General features: G+C 36.9%; 1 protein-coding gene across 11 annotated transcripts in view; it reads right to left on the bottom strand.

Moving 5' to 3' along the window:
* The window catches only part of TCF12 (transcription factor 12), a 375921-nt gene that overhangs the window by 253864 nt on the left and 94502 nt on the right, over positions 1 to 27555 (bottom strand). The gene's annotated exons all lie outside the window — the stretch shown is intronic.

Here is a 27555-nt window from a genome sequence, read left to right as displayed (position 1 = left end):
GAAAACACAGCACCTAATTTCTCCATCTGATGATTTAAAAAGCAATAAGAGAAAGAATTATTTGGTTCAACAGTATGCACAAAAGATTTATCACGAAGATCATATCCAATTTTAATGTATTTAAAGCTGAGTAATCAGAGATGACCCCAGATCAATCACAGCTAAATTTGTTTGGCTGCCAAAATTCCCATCTTTCACTTCAACTCGTATGTCCTTCCAATGCATTTTTAGTTTTATCTAATAACTGGCATCACGTAGAGTCTCCTGCCTCAAGTTCTTCATGTAATTGTGAAAATGACACCTTAATTTGTTGAAATTAATACCTGAGAGCCCCTTTATAGACTCACATGAGTTGGTCATGCAATGGATCAATAACTGTAAAGGGATTTATATAGTACTATGAGTTTGATCTTCAGCATTCTATGGTGAAACTTAAAAATATGCAAGGATATCCTACATGCACATAAAGCACAGAATGTGACCGTAATAACTTTCACAATTCTCATTTATATGTAAACATAAATAAACTCAGTTGTCTTCATATTCATATTATGAGTAAGCCAACCACACTACATACAGTTTTTCACCCTAATCAAGGCTGCAACATTATTAGAAAAATTCAGAAGAATTTTACTGGCTCTGAACTGTGTTTTTTTGTATTTACATCTGATCGTGAGATATCCTCAATGTTCTGAGAACTCACAGCCCTTCAAAAATAACTAAATCATAGGGTTAAGACTTTATTTGAAAGGCCTTCTATCTCTTCCTACTAAATACCAGCCTAAAAACAGCTGTTCCTTCATTTGAAGGTTGCGCTCTTCTTCATATTACTTTTGGAGGAAAGGAAAGCCAGTAAAGCTATTTTTCAGAAAGTCAAACTCCTACTATTCAGCCAATTCTTGTGGAACTCCTTTCCATCTGTTCCCTGACATTTCAGTCAGGTTATGCACTTGCCAAAGAACTTTCTTTGGATACTGAATCCACTGGTGAAGACAAATGGGGAAAAAATCAATTTACTTGTTACTAAATATCACTAATTTAAAATATGAAAGGCTGTCATGAATGTTGTCATCATGTATGTCAAGTCCACAAACATTCAGTCCATTTTATAAACAAAATCAGGAATCTAGATTTAACAAAAAATTTATGATTCAGAATATTTTTGCTACTTGGTTGCATCAAAATTTTATTCTATGAGTGAGAGCCAATAAGAACCAATACAATCGTGTTTTCAAGAAGAGAAGAAAGCTTCTTAAAAGATAATCATACCACTGAAAAGTTTGGGAATCACTTTGCAAGTAACTTAAAAAATATTTTAATAATAAAAGTTCTTATTTAGGGAATAAAGTGAAAATAAATACTCATAAGTTCCATGCTTCAGTATTTATTGGAGAAGCTAATCAAGAAAGATGTAATTTTTTTAATCTTCTTTTTATTTTTTTTAATTTATTTTATTTTCATTTATCAGCTGTGTTGAGTCTTCGCTACTGTGCACTGGCCCTCTCCAGTTGCTGTGAGCAGGGGCCACTCTTCGCTGTGGTGCACAGGTCTCTTATTGCAGTGGCCTCTCCCACTGCGGAGCACGGGCTCCAGGTGCGCAGACCTCGGTAGTTGCACCACGTGGGCTCATTAGTTGTGGCTCATGGGCCTAGCTGCTCTGCGGCACGTGGGATCCTCCTAGACCAGGGCTCGAACCCATGTCCCCTGCACTGGCAGGTGGACTCCCAACCACTGTGCCACCATGGAAGCCCCAAGAAAGACGTAAGTAATTTTTGAAGCAAAAGTTTAAAATATTAGGTCAAAGAGTAATAAAGATAATCGATACAAAGAAACTGTAGGTTTGGATGACAACCAACCATGACTTTTGACAGTCCCCCAAAAATGGGACTACTAAGTGATTAGAGCTACTGTGTCAGGCGGCAGGCAGATTAATAACTCTACTTGTTCTTAAGGAGGTCCAGGAGAAAGCCGAAACTATACAGATAAATTGGTCTCATGACTCTTAAAAAGCTGGCCTGAAACAAGGAGAAGGTCCACTGACTCAGTCCCACAGAGAGTTCAAGAACAAAGCTTACTGAGTTGGGGGTATGAAAGAGTAGGAGGGGATGGAGAATGGCACAAGATTAATCTCTCTTAGACTTCCTTCTGAGAGAATGTGGAAGTATTAAGACTATAAAAAGACTTTGTAATATGGACTATTAAACCAACAGCAAAAACAAAACCGTAGTTAGATGGAATAAAGGTTATCTTTTTGTCCTCCTTAAAGGTTTGACAGAAAAACAAAACTAAGGACAGGGAAAACATTTACTGACATAGGAGAAGTAAAATGCATTCCACAAGTGATCAGAAAAGATAAATAATCCAGTTAGGCAATCCAAGTTAGATGGCTGGGTGTACAAATGACAATAAAGTAACTCTGACTAACAAAATGCTAAGACTGCTATTGGAATATTTCATAGGGCTTCATAAATGGAGTAAAGTAACAGATGAATTCCAATATGGGCAAATATATAAGAAAAATCAACCCAAGCTCTGTTTACATAGTATTAGTCATTAGTGAACTCGATTAAATCATCAGTTACCCAGAGAAATGAAAATGAATGGATCCTCACTCAACTCTAAGATATTAGAAGCAGAAGACAGTCTACAATGTACTTTGAGACATATTAATTCAAATAAAAAATAAAAAAGTACTAGAAGACTTTAGATACATTTTTGTGAATGAAAAATCCAGGATGCATAAGAACATGCCAAAGTAGCCTGGTCCAAACACTTGTTAGTTATATGTATGTCAGGAGCACAGGAAGTTTAGGGGAGGGAATCACTTGGCAAGTAAGAGCTAGGAAAGGTAATCCACCATAGAAATCATAGAACTTGGAGTACTTTCCCCCTTCCCTCATTCACACATGAAAAAAAAAACAAGCCAGAAAAGCTAAATCACCTATCTAATGTCCCAACTCTCAACCAGTTACAGCACACAGGACATGCATACCCTTGCATGTACCCTGGGAACCACCGTACTTTAATCTAATTCCAAGTATTACCTCTATGTCTTCAATATACTTGAATAAGGACTAGCTAAAGAAAAATATAGATCTTCCTAATCTTCCTTTCCCTTATTCCTAAAGCAGCAGCTTCCTGTTAAAGATAACAAAAATACTTTTCTTAAGGAACAAAAATATTTTAGATAAACTCCATGGCTTCTTTGTCTTTTTCTTTTATTTCCATACAAATTATATTTTAATTGTCCTTTCCTGATTAAAGGAAGGACATGCTTCAGTAAGAATGAAGAAATAAGAGGAGAATTTCATGCAAGTGATTCACCTCTAAAAACCCGAAACAGTAGATCTCAAAAACTCAAACTGTGAGTAGTACAAAATACTGTCCAGATACTTTTCTATTATTGACAACTTTCCCTAACCCACCTTCCTAGTCAGACATTATGAGTTAATAGCTATTTTAACCTCCTGTCAACAAAGAGAAATTTTTCACAATTTTGTTTTTGCTCAAATACATAAGAAATACTAGTTTATTTTAAAGACTATTTCATTTTGTATTTAATTTTAAATTCCTTTCCTCTAGAAATCCATTAAGCTGTTTAAAACATGGCTTATATCATGTTACAGTGTTGACTGATATACCATTTAATCTGGGTCAATAATACGCACGTTTAACACTAGAGAAGAAAGTCTTTCCAGAACAAGAAACAATGACTTTCTGCCATGTCGAATTAAAGTGTGTGTGTGTGCACCCGTGTGTGTATACAATCAAATATATATTATAAGAATGGGGCGTGGGGGTGGAAATCAGTACTAAAATGGATTCTACCTTTCAGTTAATATGCCCATTAAAAGCAAGGATATTTCTTATAACATCAGAGAATCAAAGCAATGTAACATACAGCTAAGAAACTGAACAATTTTCCAAGGTAGCCAAAATTGCTACCAACAATCATGATCTTAAGAAAATGACAACCATGATTGCTTCTTTTCCTATCTCTCATCTACTCTACGCTCTACTGCCCACCCACCTCACCTTACAGTACTATTCTTTAAAATCTTCAGAGGAAGTAATTTTCCAAACTACCTTGATTTGTTGTTGTTGTTGTATTTACTTATTTATTTTTTATGGCTATGTTGGGTCTTAGTTGCAGCACGTGGGATCTTCGTTGCAGCACACGGGCTTCTCTCTAGTTGTGGCATGCAGATTCCAGAGCATGTGGGCTCTACAGTTTGTGGCACGCAGGCTCTCTAGTTGAGGCACATGAGCTCCGTAGCTGTGGAGCGCAGGCTTAGTTGCCCCGCGGCATGTGGGATATCCTAGTTTCCCAACCAGGGATCAAACCCACGTCCCCTGCATTGGAAGGTGGATTCTTTACCACTGGACCACCAAGGAATTTCCCCAAACTATCCTGATTTTATTACTTTATATTTTATCACCTCACAACCATCCATCAATTTAAGGAAATGATCCCTTTTAAAATTTCCATTTCTTCCTCCATGGAAAAACAATTGACCTCTCCACCTTAACTGAATAAGCACATCATCCCAACATGCTAGCTACTTGCAGTGCCCAAATTCTAGGACACTATAAGCCTCAAAAAAAATCCCTCTACAGAGAGGACAATGATATAGGACTTGCTTCTTTCTTTACTCTGCTCCATTTAAAAGTCTCTCACACATGACACCAATAATACAAGCAATAAAAGAAAAAGTAGGTAAACTGGATATCATGAAAATGGAAAAAAATTGAAAAGACAACAGAATGATATGTCTGATAAAGGACTTGTATTTAAAATATATAAAGAACTACAACAATGCAGTCATAAAAAATGGCAAACAATTTGGACTGTTCTCCAAAGAAGATACACAAATAGCCAATAAGTACCTGAAAAGATGTTCTACTAGGATGGCTATAATCAGAAAGACAGATTATTCCAATTTTTGGCCAGGATTTGGAGAAACTGGAACGCTCATACACTGCTGGTGAGAATGTAAAATGTGGCAGCCATTTTGGAAAGCAGTCTGTCAGGTTCTCAAAATATTAGGCATGGAATTATAAGATATGACCCAGCAATTCCACTACCAGGTACATACCAGGATGAGGTAAATGTCAAACAACAAAATACAGTCTAGCTGCCCTTTAAAATAGATCGTCTCCAACTATTTTATTCCATTACTATTATTTCCCTAATCTAGACCTTTATCTACATAAAGATGCCCTCATTACCCTCCATCAGTGGTATGCCAATCAATCCAGTCCACACTACACTTAATAAAAACTTACCCAAATACTGCTTCAAAATCTTTCAAGGGTCCCTAAAGCCTCAAACTACTGAATTTGTCAGTCAAGGCTTCTCACAATCTGATCCTGATTCACATTTCTAATAACATTCCATGAGACTCCATTAAGGAAGTCTTCTAATCCTGTCAGGCCAAGATCTTCAGTGTCTTTTTTTTTTTTTTTTTTGGTCCAGAATATAAACAAAAAATAAAATGAAGACAAATTTAGCCTATCTAAGCCACCCTTCAGAGTCCATCAAAAGCAACTATGATGACATGACTGCAGACACTATTCACGCAATTACTTGAATAAAATTATTCCTCCAGGAAACACTATATCATTTTAACAAATCAAATCCCTAATTCATCATTGTGTGTATATAACCTTGCACAAATCACGTAGCTATCAAAGAATCCATTTCTTCAACTGATAAGTAAGGAAATATACTAACTCATGGGGGGGTTATACAGCTAAAATAAAATAATTCATATTAAGTACACATAGAAAGCACTCAGTAAATGTGATTTAGCATTATTATCATTATTTACTAACACGTGCAGAGGTCTGGGAACTTATACATTGAGGGAAATATTTTATGTGTTAATGTTTCTCCTAAAGTACCCACACAATGGAGTACTGTACATCCCTAAAATCAGTAGAAATCACAGGAAATAGAATTTTAAGTGACAATATCCCTTTCTCAAATAGTAACTTAAAGATTTTCACTACTTTTAAAAAGGCATTACTATTGTGAAGGAATAACACTGCTGGGAGTCAATGTTCTAGGTCCATGTTCAAGTCACAATTCCAATGTTTACTAACTGTATGGTTTTGGGAAAGTCATCTAAATTCTCTAAGTCTTGGTGCCTTATATGTAAAATGGAGAAAACAGTAAGACTAAATTCACTGTATTGTTGTATGAAGTGAAAAATATATATATATATGAGAAAATGCTTTGTGAACTATTTACATATCCTTACAAATCACAAATATATACACATATAAAAACATTAAATGTCCTCTATTTACATTAAATTAGCTGTCATAATTTATCAACCTATTCACAGTCATAAGGAACAAAGACAAACATACTGAAATCCCTGTATGATCTTAATTAAAGCTACTCAATTATCAACTTCACTTCTGCCTCTCCAACATTACAATCCCTTTCACAACTGGCAACATTTTACTGAGCTGAACTCCAAAACCTCTTCCTGTTTACCTAGAAATGGTCAAATGTAGTGACAAAACATAGATAGCAAAAGAAGAAAAAAAGACAATAAATAAGCATAACCAGTAAATCAACTTGTTCATCTTGAATTTCTAGCTCATAGTTCAAGTCCGCTAACCATTTGATAGCCAGCCATCAACTAACAAGAAAAGCAAACAAACTAGTGGTTACCAGTGGGGAGAGGAAAGCAGGGAGGGGCAAAATAGGGGTAGGTCATTAAATGGTGCAGACTACTATGTGTAAGATAAATAAGCTACAAGAATATATTGTACAGCACAGGAAATATAACCAACACTTTATAATAACAATAAATTGAATTTGATCTATAAAAAAAAAAAAGAAAAGCAGAATGCTAAGTATTTTTCCACTTACAGTCTAAACAATAGCAACAACAACAAATAGCCTTGGAGACTCAAGTAAAATCTAAAAATTTGATCAAAATTTCAATACACATCACTTAGCCAAGCACACTCAAGAAAAAGAGCAGTCATTTGTTTAAAGAACTGGTAATTGTATCCAAATCCAAATGGGAATTACCAAAATTAACATGCTGATCAATGATGCCAAGTGGCTCACTAATAACTTAAATTGAAATATACATTATTTATGCCTCAGTTTCATCACCACCGTATCACTAAAAAACTCTGCAGAATGAATAGCTTAGTTAAGCATTCTTTTAGAGGGCAAAGAGCATTTATATGGATTCTCAGGTGTCAATTCATGGCATCCAATTCTGAACCATTTTTATTTTTTTCCCCTACTAGCAGATAATCTGGTGTTTACTTTCCTTTTGAACCTGTACAATCCCTGCCAGATGACTACAGAGCTGTGAAATTAGAGGTATTTAGTTAATGGCACATTTTTAGAATTAAATAAGCAAAGCTGCCAATTCTTATTATCATTCCACAAAATTCTATAAGTAGAAAAATAAGTAAGAATCTACTTTCTATCTTTCTCAAGGCTGTTCACATCCTTCCAATTCCTTACAAGCAGGAAATTTCTATAGTTTAGAGAAAAAGATATAAGAAGCCAAACTATCATATACAGTAAGAGTTGCTCTAAAAAGAAAAAAAAAAAAACACTAAACACCTTGCCACCACTATTCACACCAAATTACTAATTCATTTCAGGTAATAAGGTGGAAAAGGAAGGAAAAGACTAAAACTTTCCCCATCACTAACTGTGAAAGCAATAATTCCTAAGGTCAAAAGAGTCTAGAAATTACCACTGCTAAATAAAAATTCCACATTATCACAATATAATACCACCCACTTTCAAATTTATTTTAAATTCTCACACAATAAAATTGACTTTTTTTTCCTTTTGGTGTACAGTTCTATGAATTTTAACACAATTATAATTTTCAGCCAGTATTTCTTCAAACATGTTTTTCTGCATTGCACTATTTCTCCTCTCCTTCTAGGACACCAATGACACAAATATTAGCCATTATGTTACTGGCCCACAGTTCTCTGAAGCCCTTTTTTTTTCTATAATTTTTCTCTTTATTGTTCAGATTGGAAAACTTCTATTGCCCTACGAAGTTCAGTGACTCTTTCCTCTTTCCTCTTCATTCTGCCACTGAATATATTCAGTGAGTTTATTATGATTACTCTGTTTTTCGGTTTGAAAATTATATTTGATTCCTCTTTATACCACTTGTTGAAGGGGTATTTGCAATGGCTAATTCATGCGTTTTTATAGTGGGTGGTTTAAAGTCATTGTCAGATGTTTTCAACATCTACACTGTCTTGTAAGTAGGGTCTATTATTGCCTTTTCCAATGTGAGTTGAGGTATTTGTGGCTCTTTGCGTATTGAGTAATTGTGGATTATATCCTTGACATTTTAAATAATGCGTTATGTAACTCAGGATATTCCCGATTCCCATGGAATATATTAATATTTTTGTTTTCACAGGCAGTTGACCTGGTTAGGTTCAAGCTGCAAGTTCCAACAGGCTTTCTGAAAGTTGTGGTTTCAATGTCAGTTCAGTTTTTCAAAGCCTTTACAATGCTATTTGGATTTTTCCCATGGATATGCCACCCAGTGGTCAGTTTGCAAGCTGGGTGGCGATTTATTCATCTCAATTTTCAAAGTCTTTAAAATGCTAATTAGGATCAGCCATTTGCACAGGCTGACAGTGAGCCCAGGTGTTTGTACACAATTTTAAGGGTCTCTTTCCCAAGGTCTTTCCTCCTCTCCCCATGGCATTTTGCTATTTCCAGATAATACCATTTTCTGTCCTCCAGCCGGGAATAGTTTACTGCTATAACCATTGCCTGCCTGGGGCCAAACACTGGAAAGATAGACTAAAAACAATGAAGTTTGCCTCTGCCCTCCTGGAACCACAAGATCAAGAAGAGAGTACGCTTCCCCTCCCTCAGAGTTCTGGCTCCTGCAGACACCTATTCCAAACTGATATCATTACCATGTGACTGCTTGAAACTGGGTTGTGAGAAAACAGAGAAAAAGAAAGGGGGAAAAAAACAAAACAAAACAAGAACGACCCCAGTTCTCTGTGCTTTTCATCCTTTCTCACTCCTCATGCCAGAACTAGAAGGCTTCTAGATCTCATTATGTCTGTATCACAGTGTTCAATTCCAGGTTTCTGGCTGCACTGAGGTCAGGCCAAAGTGTCCTAGAGGATTGGTGGTATTCAAAAACTGATATTCTTCTCCAATTTGCCTGCTGCTATTTGCCATGTATTCTGTCCAGGTTTTACAGTGCCATTCAGTTGTAAAGAAAGGGTGGTGTATGTTTACTCCACATTATCCAGAACCAGAGGACAACTCCATTTTTAAGTAAGTAAAGGAACCCTATCTTTCCTGATTCCTAAATTCTGAGTTACAGCATCTGTTATCTTAATAATATTCTCTAATACCCAACTATGGTGAGAAGCCAGGTCAGAAAGACTCAGAAGAAGAATTTAATCCCCAAACCTCAAACCAAACAATCCTTTTAGCCAAGCTGCAAAAGTGACAGAAACATCACTGACTAGCACTTCAGCAAAATGTAAAGAAGGCAATGTTTATCTGATTCCCCAAGGTCACACCAAAGCCTTAGCAATCACCTGAAGAGCCAACTTTCTGAAAACAGGAGTAGCCCACAGCACATAAAAGTAAAGGTAAAAAGTAGAAAAATATGGAGCTAACAGCACATGGTTTCTAAGATTTCATAGAAACATTTCCGTGTTGTTTGCTTCACACATCACTCTATTTAGGTTTAGATGAAAAGTCTACTCTACATCAGAAGTAATCACTCACATAATAATAAATGGCACATATGTAGCTGCCTTAACATTGTATTCAGTGTGAGCAGCAAGCCTAGTGGCTGGCATCAGCCACACCATCCCCAAGATCAGGCAATTGGCTGGAGTCCACAGTCATCCAAAGGGTAGAATCTGATGAGTAAAGAAAGGTTGGTCAGTCCAAAATATCTAATAGCAGCCAGCCACACTGCCTAAAATCCCACCGTGGTAACTCACTTACACAAATGTGCTGTCATGGTTACATACATGCTAGACACCGTCCCATATGCTAATTAGAAAATTACCATCTAGTAAGACAGTCTCATATGTAAATAATGTAATTAAGAGAAAGAAAATGGATACTAAAGTATTTTTTCAATATGATTACTGCTAGGTAAAAACAGAAGAGGAAGAGAAAGAAGAGGAGGAGAAGGAAAAAGATGAGGAGAAGGAAAAAATGAGGAGAAGGAGAGGGAAGGGGAGGAGTGGAGAAGGAGAAAATGAGGAGGAAAAGAGGAAGAGGAGCAGCAGGAGAGGAAGGGAAGGGGAGGAGGAGGAGGAGGAGGAGGAACAAAAATAAACACATTGAAATTTTTACTGTGTTTAGGTTTCAGCAGAGACACTGTGAGCAGTATTTTTCCTAGTTTTACTTCCTCCCACTTTCTAAATTTCCTCTAATGAATATAATTACCTCCAAAATAAGAAACAAACATTTATTAAAAATAAAGCAAGCTGCACACAATTACCATATGACCCAGAAATCCCACTCTTGGATATTTACAAAAATGATAACTTGGTTCACAGAAAAACTAGTAATAAAATGTTCATAGCCATTCTACTCATATTCTCCAAAAACCATAAACAACATAAATGTCCTTTAACATGGAAAAAGGAACTGTGGTACATCCACATAAAATAATAATACTAGGCAGCAACAAAAAGGAACAAACTACTGATACATTCAACTACATACGTGAATCTCATGCTTAGTGAGAGAAGCCAGTCTCAAAATGTTATGTATTGTATTATTACAATTATATAAAGTTAAGAAGTGAGGGAAAGGGAAAGGAACAGCAGGAACTAATTCTGGGGGGTAACAGAATTACTTTATATCTTGATTGTGGTAGGACTCACATGAATCTACATATATGTTAAAATTCATGGAACCAAACACTAAAGAGAAGTTTCCTATATGTTAATTTTAAAAATAAAAAACAACTCTATTGAGCAACTCACACAGAATGTTACAAAATACATTTTTCTTCAAACAAAGATTGCAGAGTAACAAAAAATAAAATAAAGCAAACATAGAATCAATAAAATTCCAATAAAATTTCTAGCAAGATCATTTGAAATAATGTATACAGAAATGCAAAGGCCCAGAATAAGCTAAATAACTTTTAATATGAGAAACAAAGTTGGATACTTACATAAGTATCTGATCTCAAGATTTACCATAAACCTACAGTAATTAAGACTAAGAGGTGAGGTAGGCATAAATTACAACAGATATATTGCATCAGTGGAAGAAAATAGAGTCCAGAAAGAGAAACAAACATAAGTGGTCAAATGATTTTCAACCAACACACTAAACAAAAATTCAACGAACAAAGGAGAGCCTCAAACAAATGGTACTAGAACAACTGAGTATCTTTTGGGGGGAGGGAGGGAGATCTCAACCCCCATCTCATACTCTACACAAAAATTTTAAACAGTTCAGAGACCTAAATGTAAAATGTAACGCTATAACGCTTCTTTTTTTCTTCTTCATTTTTTTTTGGGGGGGGGTGTCTCTCTTTTTTTCTTTTTCTTTTTTTGGCTGCTCAGTACGGTTTGTGGGATCTTAGTTCGGTGACCAGGGATCGAACCCGGGCCCTTGAGAGTGGAAGCAAAGAGTCCTAACCACTGGACTGCCAGGGAAGTCCCTAAAACTATAAAACTTCTGAGGGAAACACAGGAAAAATATATTAGCAATTTTGGAACAGGCAAATATTAAGACAGGACAGAAAAAGCTTTAATCCCAAAAAGAAAATCTGATATTTCATCAAAATTAAAAACCTAATGCCCTCCAAAAGACTGTTTAGAAAATGAAAAGGCAAGACACAGAGTGGGAGAAAATATTCACTAAACACAGTTGACTCTTGAACAACGAGGGGGTTAATTTGAATTTAACTTACAGTCTGTCCTCTGTATCCATGGATTCAATCAACCACAGACTGTGTAGTACTGTAGTACTTACTATTGAAAAATATCTGCATTTAAGTGGACCCACGCGGTTCAAACTCATTGTTTAAAGGTCAACTGTACATATATCTGACAAAGGTCTTATATACAAAATTATGAGGTGCTCTTTAAACTCATTAAAAAGTTTACAACTCAACTTAAAAATGGGCAAAGAAATTACCCGAATGGACAATAAGTACATAAAGACAGTCAACACCATCAAACATCAGGGAAATGCAAACTAAATCATAATGAGATACTCCACAAGACCACATGAATGGCTAGCCTTAAAGAGACTGATAACAGCAAGTGTTATGGAGGATGTTATGAACTGAACACTGATGCACTGCTTGCAGGGATGTAAAATGGTACAACCACTTTGAAAAGCAGGATCCCAGTTTCACAGAATCGTACCCATACAATTACAACACGATCCAGAAACTCTACTCCTAGGTATTTACTCAAGAATAAACAGAATAAAAACAAATGTCCATAAAAAGATCTGTATAGTAATATCAAAACAGCTTTATTTATAACAGCCAAAAAAAACCATAAGCAATCCAAATACCATCAAACAGATGAATGAACACTGGTATACAGAAAACTATTAATCAGCAATAAAAACAATTTTTGATGCATGCAACAATCTGAATGCAACTCAAAAACATTGCTTTGAGTCAAAGAAGCCAGATACAAGAGTTTACACCATATGATTCCATTATTATGAAGTTATTTCCAGAATAGGCTAAAGCTAATTCACAGTGATGGAAATCCAATGAGTGGTTCCAAAGAACAGGCAGTGAAGAAAACTGACTGCAAAAGGGTATAATGCAACTTTCTGGAATAATGGACATGTTCTATTCATCTGTTAAAATGAATCTCAAAACTATTTTAATTATACACTTTATGTGTATTTTACTGTATATATACACATACACATATAGTATACATGTATATATATTACATATACAGAACAAAATACATACATTTAAAGCATATAGTTCAATGATGTGTATAATTTAGTATATATACAATAAAATACATGTATTTTATTATATGCAATAAAATGTATACATACAATAAATACATATATTAAATAAAATAATGAATTACAGTCAAAGTGAAATTAAGCAAACTCACATGAAGCAAAGCTTAATACAGACTTATTTTCTGGGCTGAACTCTTTCCCATCAAACTGTAACTATTCAAAGGACTAAATCAGAGAACTTTTATCAGTTAGAAAACCATGGGAAACTGGTGGGGAAAAATTGACAGAAGTTGTAGGGGTCAACTGGTCTATCTTCCTAGTTAGTGTCAAGTTCTACCAACAGCATGCTAAGCTGATGGTTATAATAAATCAGCGATGGGGTGCTCAGAACTCTTGAGATAGTCTTTTGCACTGGTGAAACAAAGATTCTCTTGGGAAACTCTCTTAAATTGAGATGAAAACTGTGCTCCTCTAGAGCAGGAGCTGTCCTGCTGGTGAAATTCAGCCCACTCTCTGTTTCTACAAATAAAGTTTTGTTGGAATACAGCCATGCCCATTTGTTTACCACATACTGTCTATGACTGCTTTCATGTTACAATGGCAGAGGTGAATGGTTGCAACACAAAACCCAAAATATTCATCTGGCCCTTAACAAAAAACAGTTTTTCTACCACTGTTTCAGAGGAACACCACAGAAGTCTACACCCTCTTTAACATGACAGTATTCAAAAACCTGGAGCATATTAGTCCCATTTGTTCTTAATCTTTCCACCCCATTTATTGGCTACTACTCCTATGCCAAAGTAGCTCAAATCCTAAACACTACAGTTGATGAATATCCCTGTAGTGAATATAAAAATGAATTTATCACCCCATCAAAGATGACAGTGGAACCATTAGCATCTATGATTCTGATACCACATTCCTATTAATGCAGTTTGTTTCATTTACTTCTTTTTATGCTCCATCACATTTTTTACAGTAATACCTTAGAAAAAAACAAAAAATGTACATGTATTACTTTTATAAACAAAAACACTGTATGAGGATATATCCACAAATTCTTTCAACATAATTTGTCTGTATCTGAAGACTAGACAATATTTCAAGTATTTAAAGCTCCTAAGTGATTATTCTCTTTCTCTCCACTTATTGTAGGCTACAATTCTATTCTATTATGCTATTTGATACAAGCTTTTCAGTTTGAGGATTATTCTCCTGAATGAAACAAAACAGGCTCTGTAGTCAAAGTCCCAGGGGGAAAATTCAGGAAACCAGTGCATTGGTAAAGAAAGAGACAAAAAAGGAAGCAGAAGGTTGCCCACAAGAAATCTCAACAAGTGTGATTTACTGAAAATAACCAAAGGCTTATTTTGAGAGGACTAGGCTTGATTTAGGCTCTGCTCTTTTTTAGCTACATTACAATCATAATTTCAAAAGTAGATTAAAGTGAAGGTATAATGAATGAGCTAAGCACTACCTTAATTACATTTTAAACATAAGACATAACCCAATACTTTGATGTAGGCATCACCTTCACCTAACCTCAAGCCTCTATCTGGAAGAATTCCCTCCTCTCCCTATCTTATTCCAAGGAAGCGTGAGCTTCCTGACTAGTGTGCATAGTTCTTGAACACGTGGGGTTACTGTTATAAAAAGCTACTAATACAAGTGATTGGCACTATTCTTCCAATCAGGTGTTGGTAGGGCATAAGGCAGAAATTCTGGGTATTTTCTTGCAGTGTTGGCAAGCCCATCTGGCAGCAGCAGCTTTAAAGCCATAAACTCTAATCATGGTATCATTAATAAAACTGACATTTTAATCTTCGTATGTCACTCTCATATGTCTTATTTTTCACTTGGTTTCAAACTCAGGATCAGGACTCTTTTTTTGAGTATGGGTCCTGCGATTAGAGTTCCACATTGCCCTTCTTGCTTAAAGTCATATTCCTAACGCATTCTCCACAGTGTTCAGAGCTTGTTTCTTTAAAGTGTAGCAAAAACTAATGCATTTGCAAGGAAATAAATTAAGAACGTTCCAGAATTTTTCTCTAATTTACATTCAATAATAAGTATTTTATAGCTCCTTGTTCACTGTAAGTATTGAACTCAACTTTCATAAAACAACCTTCTTTGTGAACGCACTGGTTTAATTTTAAATAAATAAGTATTAGGTTTGGGAACAAATACAATTGATTCCTGGTGAAGACACAACTCATGTGGTTGGAGTAGAACTATACTAGAATATAACTGGTTAGAAATAAGTGACTCATGGAGCCACTGTCATCAGTCAGTGTATTTTCCAGAGGGAATGAAAAGGATTCATTAATCTGGTTGGTAAAGAGAGCATCAATATCCTCAGCTCTAAAAAGGGGATATCACTATCTTTCTTTTAAGGTTCCCATGGTGATTAAATGATATAATAGGTAAAAAGTACTTAGAGAAGCATCTGGCACATACTAGGTACACAATAAATACATACACGAGGGACTTCCCTAGTGGTCCAGTGGGTAAGATTCCCAGCTGCCAACGCAGGGGGCCGGCTTTGACCCCTGGCTGGGGAACTAGATCCATATGCATGTCGCAATGAAGACTCCGTGTGCCATAAATGAGACTGGGGGCAGCCAAATAAATAAATATTTTTTTAAAAATACATACATGAAGCCAGAACTGAATGGAACTAAGTCCCATATTAATACAAAATCTCTATAACATAACTCAATCTTATCTGAAAAATCTGCTTGAGGCAAAAATTGGGAACGCTGTTGAAGATTATTTCTTATAATTCCAGCTAACCTTTAGGTATGGAAAACAAAACAAATTTTTTAAATTCCCTAATAGCATAAATATAATAAATATATATCAATAGAGAGAGGAAAAGCCACAATATCCTTAAAAAGAAAGAAAACCACCTGGCACCATGCAGATTATTCCACTCCCACCTGTGTGAGCCACCAACAGTAACCTATTCTTTCAGTTCGGAAATTCCATAAAATCAGGCTACTACTACTTCCAATTACCAGTCCCATGGCCTGACAAGATAGGACCAGTCCAAAAAATATGATAACCAGGGTATAAGATTATTAAAAGAAAAAAAGAAATTTAAAACTAATCAGAATCACACTTCCTACCATTATAGGCACTATACTAAAGATGAGCTCATATCTCCTAGGTTTCAGTCACTGTAATAAAGTCATATAAGGGTCAAACTCACTTCTTTACCTGACTCCTATCCTACATGAATACTTCTATTACTATGGATTCTGAGGCATGGATCTCATTCTGAATAGCATTCCCAAGTTATTTTCTGATGATTGAAGAGAATCCTGGCACGCCCTTGTATAATAATGCACTGTCAATGCCAATGTTTCCTATCCCACCAAGAGTCTAACCTGCTACACTCAGGAGGCTTACTCCAATTTCAGCATGACACTCTGACCTCAGCTTGTCCCTCAAAGCTAAAAATAGTTTAAAGGTTCTGCCCCAACTCTTGGTCCCAAGTCCTCTCTTTACTCACATTCTGCCCAATAGCTAACAAAATGTTTCAGCTTTCCATATTTGAAATCTTAAACTATCTTTTAAAAACTGAATTTTTTGTGAGGATAAAGTCTATAATTTTGTTCTATGTGGGGCAAAAAAAGAAGCAGAAAAGATAATTCCTACCCTCAGAATGCTCTTAACCTAGTTAGAGAAAACATGAGTGAACATAAAATCTGTATAACGCTACACGAAGTCTAAAAAAATTGACTTCGTGTAGTGTTATACTGGTGTTAATGTGTTTTACCTCCTCCACTCACGTCATATAATACAAAAATGAAAGCCTGTTATCCTTAATTTCAAAAATGATAGATTGTTCCTCTTGATTTTGAAGCTCTTCACAAAGATAGTCACACCACCCTCAGCATCTTATCCACACTTACTCATCCTCTTTCATGAAGTCTTCCCTGATTAAAGAAGAAAGCTCAGCATTGTTCCACCTACATAGTCCCAAAATTCTTCCATGTCTGCCACCTGAAATAACATGCTTTCCTAACTGCCCATACAGAAAATAAACACTTAAACAATCTATCTATTTAGTTGAGTACACTTCCCAAGTGATCCTATTCAGCTAGTTGGTTCGTATTACCTTTGAGTAAGACATAATGGTTCTCTATGTTGCTTGTCTACCTTATGTCGTTTGTATATTTGGAAATGTAATGTCCAGAGCAAAACATAATCTATGGAAATTAGGCAACGAGTTACATAATAACAGGTCTTCCCCTCACTACATTTTTTTCAAAAGGAGAAAAAAGCACTTTTTTAAAGACAGCCCTATCAATGTGTCAAACCTTGCATGTAAGGTATTACTTCTCCACTTCCACACTTGAAGAAATATAAACAAAATGTTTACAACACACTGAACTCCTTGCAAAAGGACCTTAAAATGCACTCAATATATTTGCCTCTGCTCCTACCTCAATTATAGACAGTTTCATCACTTACTTCCTGACCAAAATCTGTTAATACTGGGCTACACACATATGACATATCTACTAGATTTTCAAGGAAAATCCCTACCTCATACACCCTTTTTTTCCCATGAGGATGTCAAATGTACAATTAAACCTGACTGAATTTTTATAAATTTTTAAGACTGTGAATAAAAATAATTTTAATTCCTTTGTCTAACCAAAGAATGAAATAATACTGATTTGCTGTTCAAAACACCTGGTTACTAAATTTATAACTAAAAGGCAATGAGAAAATACAACTCCTCTAGAGGCAGTGAGCAAAATACTTCTGAAACGTGTTCAATATTGATCACTAAAAACTGCATTTTGGCCAATGCTGGCCGCCACATATTAGAACTCTGCCTTCTTTCTCCTTAGATGGATTCGTAAAATTCAAGTTTCTACTAGACTATCAACACCACCCCTTCTTAACAGGCTATCAAACTCTAAAAACAGTTTGGTCTTGATTTCCTAGTAAAGGCTCATTAAAGAAGTCAATTTAATTATCTCCTAAACCTCAGTCAGTATAGGCCTTCCAGTCATTTAAGGTTTCTATCCTCACACCTGAGCACACAAGAGGGTTTCCCCACCACTGCCACCATCCCTCAATCAAAAAGAATCAGTACTTACTGTGGCTCATCAAAAGCAATACCTCTGTTGTTGCTACTGTTGTTCCAATCTGTTTTGTTTGGTTTTTATTTTGTTTTGCTTTGTTTTTCCCAATGACAATCTTTTGAATGGCTTTCAAAGATCTTTAGACTAACATGCAAACTTTAACAGCAATACCTTAGCATCTTACAGGATGATCCTTGCACTCCCTGGAGCGTGCAATATGCAGAGGCTTGCCCAACTAATCTGGTGGCCCTTGCCTCCTCTCCTGGATTGCGTTGTCTGACAAACCCTTATTATGGGTGAGGAAGAAACCTATGTGAAGAAGAGATCTGTGTTTCACATATATTGAAGTTCCAGTATGTAATGTGGTGCCTCAGACTCAGTGGGAGAGTTCAGTGCAAGGGATGATTTGTGAAAACCTACAAGACAAATCAATGTTGAGGCAATAAATCTAGATCTTTTCATAATTTCTGAAGTTATTTTCTTGTTGACTGTTTTATTTTTATTCTAATAAACAACCTTGCAGTGAATATCTTTGTACATCTATCTTGACACATTTTTGCAAGTATATTTAAAGGAAATAATGTTGGGCTAGAGTGCTAGAGCAGGGCTCTATAAGCTTTTTTTTTAAGGGATAGATAGTGATTGATGACTTCGTAGGCCATATGGTTTCTGTTGCAACTACCCAACTCTTCCTTCTAGCTCAAGTTTTGACTTTTATGGACAAATAGATCATTTTTTAAAATAGAGGTATGGGGCCCCCAAATGGATACTCCAGAGAGAGCAAGAATTGTGACATGTCTGAGATTTTGCCCTATTAGAAAACTAACAAGGTAGACTGTCACAGTTTCATGGATGAAAGCAGAAGACATGTGGTTCTTCAGTCAGAGATGAACTACTTTATGACTCACATCCCAGCAAGCAGCATGAGCAACAGCATATATGCATTAGTTCCCCTTACTCCCATATCCCATGGCAGCAATGCGGATGAGCCCAAATGGATGTCTGCACACACAGTGAGTTTACAGGGGAGGAAGTCTGAGTTTAGGGAGCCCACATCTTTTACAGTATGCAGTGAGTATGTCTGACCTTAGCTCTGAAGAGAGACATTCATCTCTATTATACCGAACAGTAAACATACCTGCCCTTTGCTCCAGAGAGAGGCACTCTGTCTCTTTTTCAAGGCTGTTTACTATACATTCTTGAAAGGACAGTCCAAAACGAAGAGGCAGTCAGTGCCTCTGCTTGCAAAACATGCAGAAATGTAAGAGGCCCTTAGAAAATTACCTCCAACACTATGTGTCCATTGTTTCTACACTGTCTTGGACTCCTGGCAAATTTTTCCAAAGCATTCCATTCTATCAATCAAGCTGATTAATCTGATGGACAAAGGAAGGGCCAAATCTATTTAATTTGTCTTAGGCATTGTGTAACTAAGGACAGGACTCAAGAAGCAAGATGAAGACCTCCACCAGGTCCTCCAGGGTCCTGGGCTAAATCAGCTGAACAAATCCCATAAACCATCAGGGTCAACCTCAGAAATCCAAATATCTTTCTCTTTTATGTGTCTAAAATGACCTTTCCACTTAGACCATTAATCCTGGTATAGGAATAAATATTAACAACTGCACAGATTCTGCCATGTAATCCAGCTGGCTCACAAGGAAATCTAAGGCAATTCTATCACCCATAACAATCCTGGCCAGTGACTTCAGGCTGAGCTGAATACCTTCTAAAGATGAGCTGGTATCACGGATAACTTCAGCTAAAGTCAGGGACCCATTTCATAACACCTACCCTAACTCCATCCTAGGGATAACTGCCTGCAGAGTATACCTAAGTAATGAATCAGCCATCCCTCCAAGAAGTTCCCCTAAGTAATCAAGGTTAGCCTAATTTTGGAGAGAATTCTACAATCATGTGAAAACTATACAATGTTTCATTAAATACCTGAAGGTCTCTTACAACTCTCCTTACTGTGCAAATCACTATGTTTTGGGTAAGGAGGGAAGTTAATGTCTGGCTTCCCTACAAGAAGTACAATGCTGGAAAGAGCTTATTTACGGTTGTTGGAAGTCCACAAAAGAGACCTAAATCAGTCAAGCGGCACAGGCTGACAGTACATCAAATGTGTTCTTTTAACAGGTTGGTGTGCCTTAGAGTTTCCAGTTTAGTTTTAATAACTGAGTCTAGTCCTTATTTTTTGGAGACTGCCTAAGAAAAGTCAATCCAATCTGTCCTGTATGTCCAAACATCAGTCAGATGGCATGCAGCCACTTCATGGAATGACTGAGCAATGGCTACTGGAATGAGGGCAGGGAAGGCATCTGGAAGTGTTGACAGATGTTTTGTGTAGGAGGTACAGGAGTGGGGCCCTCCCCTGCTATTTCCAATAGACCTCTCAACAAGGCTAAGAGGAATGACAAGCAAATCATGCTCAGAGCCACCTGGGGATGAACAGCAGCCCCAGCACTCAGTTAAATTTAAGGCACTTGCAACAGTTTGGGAGTGCTGCACTGGAAGTTTTCCTTCTGGAGGAGTTCTGGGGGCAGCTCTGAAAGATAAAGATCACTAATAACCCCACCTCACCCCTGCTTACTTCCCAGGGCCTAACATATTCCCCAATCCAGGAACCAGGAAAAACTAAGTTCTCCCATTCCAGTAGCTATAAATTCAACTTTTATCTAATAATTTCCTCCTCAGATCCCAACTCATCATCTGATAGTCAAGTGCAAGAGAAACAAGAATTTTTTTTAAAATAAAAATTCCAGAGAATAATTATATGTGATCTCACTCTGACACATGTGAGCCATTCTAGGGAGACTTGGTAATCTGTTTATTTGACCAAACGGTCATTATCCTTATAATCTAGGACCCTAGAACCCAACAAAAGAAACTAGGTGGCTGAATGAGAATTAACTTTGAATCCCCTAAGACCCATTTAGATAGGCTGCCACCTGGAGGATATACCAACCAGGCTGTCCTGGGACTACCTTCAGGTTATTTTTTTAAAAAAGATCCACCATGCCCAGGAATTTTCAAGGTGGGTCTGTGTAACTCCCTACCCCTTTCATCCTGATCATCATCCAGAAAGCAGGCAAAAGAAGATGATCCCTTTCTTGGGATATCCCTATTCAGTGACCAAATCACTTACTGATAACCAGGAGGATATGAAAGAGGGTCAAAAATGTTTTGAGTCTTTTCTTTTTTTCCCACCATTCCAAACAATACTCAACAATACCGGATAATGCCCGTGGATGATTGGGAATATGAAAGGTCCACTGAATACCTTGCCTATCAGCCAACTGTTGAGTGGCTTTGGAGATTAAAGGCAAACCACTGTCACGATGCACATGGTCTGACACACATGAACACATGACACAGATTAGTTTCAAGGGCCACAATGGTGTGGTCAGAGTTGGCTGATCAGACTGCTGTGGCAACACTGTAACCTGAAAAAGTGTCAACAGCACTGAGGAACTACCAATGGCTCCAAGAGGGAGCCAAAGGTATAATGTAGATCTGCCACAGCAGGCACGGACAGTAACCCACATAATGTGAGGCAATAAGGTCAATTGTGGAAGGAGCCACAGTCCAGAATATAGCAGTAGTCTGCATCATTGTGAGGCAATAAGGTCAATTTCTGGAAGGAGCCACAGTCCAGAATACAGCAGTAGTCTGCATTAGAAACACAGACTGCTTCACTTTGTGACCAACACCAGCTTCCTGTACCTAACCATTTTTTAAGAGATGTTGGCAGGTATCAAATTGCTAAGGCATTTCGATTCCACTGAATACATTTAAAAGAGCAATGTAACTACCTTATTTCTAAATGTCAATACCAAAGACCCAAATTATATCTTTTGCAATTATTAAACTCATAATTTAAAAGTTTAGATGTCAACTTCAAAATGTACAGAGAGTTTCTTCAGATTAAAAGACAAGTCGAAAGAACTTCTCTGTATTATAGTATCTTCTCTATACTATGGAAGAAACCCTACAATTTCAGTACTTCAGGCTTAATTCTTGATAAAACACAGGACTTTAGAAATGCTTCATCTTGCTGAAAATGCTTAGTTGTTCAGCTCATTCTCTTGCTGCAATTCTCTATTATCTCTAGTCTACAACAGCACCTGGTACATAGTGAGCACTTAATACATATTTACTGAATAAACTAAAATCAGAAGCCAATTTTTAAAAATTTTATCTGTGTTTCTAGTATATTCCATCCCCATCCCACCCTAGACAGATTAAATGCCTCACACAACCAGGGAGATCATGTACATGGAAATGCAAAACAGAAAAATACATTCTTTTTCTTTTTACTCATTATAGCTTCACAAAGAAACAAGTCTGTAACATCTTATATATAATTATCTCAAAGCATTTTAAAAAATATTTATTTATTTATTTATTTATTTGGTTGCACCAGGTCTTAGTTGCCGCACACGGGATCTTCATTGCTGCATGCGGGATCTTCGCTGCAGCATGCAGGATCTTTCATTGCAGCACGTGGGCTCTTAAGTTGTGGCATGCAGGATCTACGAGGGTGAGTCAAAAATTATCTGCACTCTGGCGGTAGAATTTATTTTAATTAACTTTTAGAAAAGACAAATACATCATTTTTCGACATAATCTCCTTGCTTTTCAATACACTTTCTCCATCTGTCAGCAAGCTTTTGTATTCCCTCATTAAAAAATGTTTTAGGCTGAGCTGCAAGCCACAAATGTACCACTGTCTTCACTTCATCAGAAATGAATCCGGCTCCTTCTTGATGGCTAACACTTGTGTGACCTTCCTTGAACATCTCTATACATTCACATACACTTCTTCACAACAAAACACTTTTTCTATACTGCACACAAAGTATTCCATAAATAATGGCACCAGGTACACCCTCAGACCACAAAAAAATGACACTTCATGCTGCTCTTCATTCGTGCAAATTACAAGCGGGGCATCCATTTTTGCTTGCACCACAGTTACAAAGGAATTGATGTAACACATTCACACCTGAACAGCAGTGACTGGGGAGACAGTAGCCTTGAACAGAAAGCACTAATAACACTGCGGCCAACAGAAGTTTTAATATAACTGGAGTACGGATGATTTTTGACTCACCCTCACAGTTCCCTAACCAGGGATTGAATCCGGCCCCCTGCATTGGAAGCGTGAGGTCTTAACCACTGGACCACCAGGGAAGTCCCTCAAAGCATTTTTAAAAGTACTTATTCTTAGAGACTCTCGGTAATTCTTTAAGGCAGTTAAAGTAAGTCAAGCCTCTTACCCTTGCTCAGAGAAAGAGGAAGGCAAGTGATATATACTTAGCTCAGAGGCACAAAAGAAACTACAAAGAAAAATAAGCAAAAAAAGAAATTACACCAGATTCAACAAAAACTTTGCTGTGGAGAATACTGCAATGTGCATTTGGGGAACACCTGTACTATAGAGACAGCTTTGCCCAACACTGTGCTTTTTCCTGGGCAGCCCACATCCAATGACAGATCCGCTCAAAACTAAAAGCCTGGCAGTCTTAGCCCAACTCAGGACAACTCTGAAGGGACACTCAAGCAACTGAATACACAGCAGGGCTGGTCAGGGATGTCACTGGGCCTTAATCATAACTCAACTCTTCCCTCTGTCAATCCTGCGTCCTTCCTCTCCTTTTCACAGATATTGATCCCAAGGGTACTCAATGAACATCTTGTAAGCTAACCTCTATCTTAGGTTCCCACGGAATCCAATCTGCAACAATTTCTGAGAGTCACATTTGTAGTTCCATAGAGCACACAAGAGTTAAAATATCTATAATAGTTTGTACTGTTTGTACATTTTAATAGCTGGAGAAACAATACTGTAAAACAGAAAGGCCATCAGTATTTCTCTGATGGTCTAAAGTGAACCAAAATATTTTCCCTTAAAAGAAAAATCAATACACTGCAAGTTATGACCATGTTAAGGACCTCAGTATCTACACCTATTAACACAGTTTTCCAGGCAGGAACAACACTTCTTCCCCTATAAACTCAAATAACAGAAACTGAACATATTAATTTACTATTTTAAACATCAGGTTATTCATAATCTTATGTTTTATGTGATTTTCATATTTTAATTCTAATCATAGTACGATTTCCCAATGTAAGTATTCTATTTTCTCTAAACAAATTAAAATTCAGAAAAATACTCCTCCTGCTAAGATCTGGCTTAAGAGGAAGGAAATACTTTCCTGAAATGACAGCAGAATGCAAACATTTAGAAATAATTTAGAGGGGCTTCCCTGGTGGCACAGTGGTTAAGAATCCACCTGCCAATGCAGGGGACACAGGTTCAATCCCTGGGCCAAGAAGATCCCACACGCTGAGGAGCAACTAAGCCCTTGTGCCATAACTACTGAGCCTCCATCTAGAGCCTGTGAGCCACAACTGCTGAGCCCACGTGCCACAACTACTGAAGCCTTCGCACCTAGAGCATGTGCTGCAGCACAAGAGAGGCCACTGCAATGAGAAGCCCCCATTCACCACAACTAGAGAAAGCCCATGCACAGCAACAAAGACCCAATGCAGCCAAAAATAAATAATAATTAAAAAAACAAACAATTTAGATATCATAGCATCATTTCATATAATCTCATGCTAAGCAACAAAGTTGAAACATTCTATAATTTGGGTTAATCACATGGAGAAAAACAGGATAACACTTTCTAGGTCCACTTTCATAGTTGGCTTTCAAAACGCAATTACTTTTCTGGGAAGTCCTTGAAATCATAAAATTCTTTACAAACCAATAGACAGCCTTCAAACTCTTTGTAAATACCTGAAATGAAAATTAATTTTTGCCAACACAAGAAATAAGGTAATGAGGTGATGGGAGAAAAGCATTATTTGGCAAAACACAGCTGGTTTCCTTGTTTCTTTAACATTTAATCACTTCAAAAAGTTAAAATAACTACCACAGTGAACAAAAATTTTATTAAACATTTTATACAATCCCTATATTGATGGTGTCAAGCTGAGTCCAGCAGAAAGCCAGCACACACTCAAATGCCATCTTCCTTTAAGAAAGATTCTAGGTATTTTCCAATTCCTAAAATCTTTAAAGAGCACCACTCATGGCTCCACCTGCCCAGCTCTCAGACTCACAGCAATATGACTAAATAGAAATGAAGCCACAAAAACTGCCAGAAATTCTATTTTAGGGAATATAACATTAAGAACATCTGAGGACTTATCATCCACAAGAATACTTGTTAATCATCCTCCAAAATTAAGAAGGTATCCAAACTTACAGAACTAGACTGACTACATCAGCCCTATCCATACACCCCAGTATCCAGGTGGTTATCACTTGTCCTGGGGCTGTTTTTAGATGATCAGCAAATTAGACAATAACTATTTCCCTTACTTAATGCTTTAAAGAAGGAAAAAGACTTCCCTTATAAAAGAGATTAACTTTGACCAACTATGAGTTGGTCTTCTGCAAATCAAAGTGAAGTGATTCTACTGTGTCTCTCCTTCCTATTCTTCTGTCCTGTCAGTGCTAAGGTGGACTTAATTAAAATTTTTGCTTTGATGAAGAATTTTCAACTTTTTTTTTTTTACTAAGTTAGGTTATATCTTGTATTTAAGTCTCAGAGTTTAGCATCTAAGCTGTCTCTCATTACCCTACCTCTGCTTCCCTGCCAGCAAATAAAATGAACATTACCAATATTCTCTACTTGGGTCCAAGTTTTAGAGTCTGCATCTCTCCTGGCCTTCACTTATTGTCAAGGAGTTTACAAAAGGTGGGGAAAGCAGGAGGAACAAAAAAGCAAAACATATTGCATGCAAAAGGAAATAAAATCATGTATACAAAGGAAAGAGTCAGAACTTGCTAATACATCTATCTGAAATATACAAACCCACATTGGGTAAAGAAAGCATTACCTCTAAACCTGAGTTCCCTATTTACGAAGTCCCTATGATTCCCCCCCACAGGCTACTTATATCTGCCTTCAAATATACATATCCGAAGAGCTCATTTCATCAAAAAAACCCCAAAGAAACAAAAACTGATTTTACATAACAGACACATGGGGGTTCATTTTATTTTCAAATTGCATGTGGAAAATTTTATGGAAGTGTTTAATTTCAACTTGGGCTAAGTATATGAGCCAGGCAGGATGAAAAGGACATCTCTCCTTTGGGACTGTGAACATCACATAGCACGGAATAAATGTGAGTTGAGAAATTCAGAGATGTCCCACATGAGCTTAATCTTTTGCTTATCTATATAGCCTTGACATATTTATCAGTGTTTCTTCTGCTCTCTCTCAGCAAAGCAATCAACTTAATCAATACACTTATAACACCCAACAAGCAAAGAAAGATGTTCAATAAATGCTTTGTAAGGGTGATATCAAAAATGGTGATGCATACTAAGAAACCCATCACAGCAAGAGAAGCCATTTCAATAAGAAGCCTGTGCACTGCAATGAAGAGCAGCCCCTGCTCTCTGAAACTACAGAAAGCTGGTGTGCAGTAATGAAGACCCAATGCAGCCAATAAATAAAAATTAATTGATTAAAAAACCCAGAAATATAGATCAATGGAACAGGACAGAAAGCCCAGAGATAAGCCCACGCAACTATGGTCATCTAATCTATGACAAAGGAGGCAAGGATGTACAATGGAAAAAAGTCTAGCTGTGCTGGAAAAACTGGACAGCTACATGTAAAAGAATGAAATTAGAACACTTCCTAACACCATATACAAAAATAAACTCAAAATAGACTAAAGACCTAAACGTAAGGCCAGGCACTATAAAACTCTCAGAGGAAAACATAGCCAGAACACTCTTTGACATAAACCAGAGCAAGATCCTTTTTGACCTACCTCCTAGAGTAATGAGAAAAAAAACAGAAATAGACAAATGGGACCTAGTGAAACTTAAAAGCTTTTGCACAGCAAAGGAAACCATAAACAAGACAAAAAGACAACCCTCAGAATAGGAGAAAATATTTGCAAACAAAGCAACTGACAAAGGATTAATCTCCAAAATATATAAACAGCCCATAAAACTCAATATCAAAAAAACAAACAACCCAGTCAAAAAATGGGCGGAAGACCTAAATAGACATCTCTCCAAAGAAGACATGCAAACGGCCAACAAACACACAAAAAGATGCTCAACATCACTATTAGAGAAATGCAAATCAAAACTACAATGAAGTATCACCTCACATCAGTCAGAATGGCCATCATCAAAAAATCTACAAACAAGAAATGCTGGAGATGGTGTGGAGAAAAAGGAACGCTCATGCATTGTTGGTGGGAATGTAAATTGATACAGCTACTATGGAGAACAGTATGGAGATTCCTTAAAAAACTAAAAATAGTAATCCCACTACTGGGTACCCAGAGAAAACCATAATTGAAAAAGATACATGCACCCCACATGTTCACTGCAGCACTATTTACAATAGCCAGGACATGGAAGCA

Source organism: Hippopotamus amphibius, chromosome 2, assembly GCF_030028045.1.
Source record: "Hippopotamus amphibius kiboko isolate mHipAmp2 chromosome 2, mHipAmp2.hap2, whole genome shotgun sequence".
Lineage (NCBI taxonomy): Eukaryota > Metazoa > Chordata > Mammalia > Artiodactyla > Hippopotamidae > Hippopotamus > Hippopotamus amphibius.
This window is presented reverse-complemented; position numbering and strand designations above follow the sequence as displayed.